The sequence below is a fragment of the Callorhinus ursinus genome, unplaced genomic scaffold (genome assembly GCF_003265705.2).
Source record: "Callorhinus ursinus isolate GAN/ISIS: 27379988/994484 unplaced genomic scaffold, GSC_fseal_2.0 scaffold37, whole genome shotgun sequence".
In the NCBI taxonomy this organism is placed as follows: Eukaryota; Metazoa; Chordata; class Mammalia; order Carnivora; family Otariidae; genus Callorhinus; species Callorhinus ursinus.
The window spans coordinates 4790320-4793110 of NW_027397099.1; the positions used below are offsets into that span (position 1 = coordinate 4790320).

At 41.3% G+C, this 2791-nt stretch overlaps 1 protein-coding gene across 2 annotated transcripts in view; it reads right to left on the reverse strand.

Annotated features, from left to right (window-relative positions):
• NIP7 (nucleolar pre-rRNA processing protein NIP7) overlaps nucleotides 1-2791 on the reverse strand; it is a 63339-nt gene that overhangs the window by 24449 nt on the left and 36099 nt on the right. The window lies entirely within an intron of this gene.

Sequence of the window (2791 nt, forward strand, 5' to 3'; positions counted from 1 at the left end):
GATGGTTAAGCATTTTTTAAAATTTATTTATTTGAGAGAGAGCGTGCACACACTCAAGCAGGGGGAGGAGCAGAGGGAGAAGGGCAAGCAGACTCCACAGTGAGCTCAGAGCCCAACGCAGGGCTCAAGGCTCGGTCCCAGGACCATGAGATCATGACCTGAACCTAAATCAAGAGTCAGATGCTCAACTGACTGAGCCACGCAGTCTCCCCAACGGTTTAGTAATTTGCTCAAGTTTACATGGCTAACAAGCAGAAGCGTCAGAATGTGAGGCAGGTAATTTGGCTTCTGGTTAAGACAGGCAGGCTGGGATGGCAAAGCAGCCAAAATCACCAAAGATCTGTCAGACTTAGAGGCCTCTCCCTCTTCTGGAATGTCCACAACATAGAGATTTTGAAAAAACAGGATGCTATACAGACTCAGATCTTTGCCTAACTAATTCAAGGGTCTAGCATGTGATTTCACAACCTCAGTGATGCTGCTACTTGCCCTCCTGAGTTGTCCATTAATAGCCCCAAACTGGATCTCTGCTGGTTCTAATCCAGTGAGGCAGGTAGAAAAGTCTTTTACGCTCAACCAGTTACTGAACCTCTCAGAGAGGTGGCACACCACTCCCACAACCAGGATTTCTCTATTTGGTCCAGGTGCTGGGTGGTGAATTCCAAGAGCATCAAAGATACCTATACGTGATTCATATCCTATGTCCCCACTTCCTTCCTACACCGACTCCAGGCCCACTCAGTCGTCTGGAAATTCTCCTTGTTCATTCATTCCCCCACCTGTGGAAGATACGGACAATGATGCACCCAATGAAGGAATGGGAATTGACTCTCCAAGGTCTATGTGGCAAACCCATCACAGAAATGAAAAAGAAGAAGAAGAAGTAAGTGTAAGGTTCAGGAATGTGCCCAGCAAGGCGAGGGCTGAAAGTGGATTTGGAAGTGGAGTTGGACAAGAAGAGAACCTGGAGAAGGAGAGAAGGACCATGATTTTTTTTTTTTTTTTGAAGTCCTCTCCAGTCTGATCTACAAGGACAGAAAAGGAGAAAAGAACTCAGGGAAGATATCCTGTACAGTCCTAAAATTATGTAGTCAGCTGTTCTGTATCTAGAAAATCACGACACAAATACACAAGAAATGGGAGGCAGCCTTAATGAATAAGAATGTTCCTATTTCAATAAATATGGTTTGCTGGTAGGCATGAAATTAAATTGCAGTAAATAAAATTTGCTGGTGGTATGGTTTTTCAATGTGTTATCAAAAGCCTTTCTCGTGTGCCTAGTCAACTCCAACGTCAAGAAATATGTCAGGCCCTGGGCTAGGTTCCAGGATGTAGGGTGGACAAGCAGACAGGGTGTCCGCTTCCCAAAGCAGCTAACTCTAGATAATGTATTTTAGGAAGGATGAAATATTAGATGCTAAGGAGGGCGCAACAGGGGGTTTAACCCTGCCCAGAAAGTCAAGAAAGGTTGAAATTCTCTTAAATGAGGCTTGAAGGACAAGAAGGACTTAGGCTAGAATAGACAAGATAATGGCTCCATGCCGACTGAGTAGCAGGTGAAAAGGAAATGACAGAAGTTGTTCATACACACACTTGAGCACAAAATGATGTTGACAAATAGGCAACCTCTTCAAGCTTTAAACATCATGTTAAGGCATCCGCAACTGTTCAAAAGCAAAAGGGAACTGCCAAAGAGTAACAAGTGAAATATTTTTTTTAATTTATTTATTTGAGAGAGAGAGAGAGAGAGAATGAGAGATAGAGAGCACGAGAGGGAAGAGGGCCAGAGGGAGAAGCAGACTCCCCACTGAGCGGGGAGCCCGATGCGGGACTCGATCCCGGGACTCCAGGATCATGACCTGAGCCGAAGGCAGTCGCTTAACCAACTGAGCCACCCAGGCGCCCACAAGTGAAATATTTTGATATGTGTTCTACTGTGTATCCTTTGACTAATTCCGCTTTAAGGAAAGGATCCTAAGGAAATAATTATAAATTTGTGCAACTATACTGTTAAAAGTGTGTTTCTAATATTGAGATTGTCTAAAATTAGAAAATTTTGAAATAACCTAAACATCTTATAGTAGGGGCTTAAATGATGAAAACTTTGGTTTTCACCCATACATTAACAGCTATGTAGCTGTTAAAGATACTGCGGAAAAAATATTTAATGGCATGGAAAGATGTTTGTTATATGTTAAATGAAAAATGATTATATAAAATATATATAACACCGTTTTTAGTAAAAAATATATATATGTACACACATACACGCACACACAATATGTACGAAAGACACTGGAAAGCTATAAAACTGCACGTCAAATTATTCTTTCCTGTGGGATTATGGGTGATTTAAATGTGAATCCTTTTGCTTATTTTTTTTCTAACATGTCACTTTTGTGATTAAAAAATTATATGTCTTATATGTCTAGAGGTTTCTCGGGTGCCGGTCATAATCTATTTCTTGACCTCGATTGGGTTTACACTGGCCTTTGTTTTAAATTATTTGTTAAAAAAACAATTTGTTTAAAAATGTAAATCTGTTTAATAAACTTTCTTTTATAAAATGTGTGTTACATTTCACAATTTTGTGTTTAATAAACTGCACGTATTTCTTTTTCAATATCTTATACGTAGTCCCAGTATCTTATAGCGTTCCATAACTCCGAAGGGAAGTCGACACTTAACCGCAAACCCGCTTGGTTCACCCGCCTAGACGGCTTGGACTTCAAGCCCCAGCAAGCATTGCGGCCTGCACATCGGGAACTACGGGGTCCGAGACGGGGTTAGG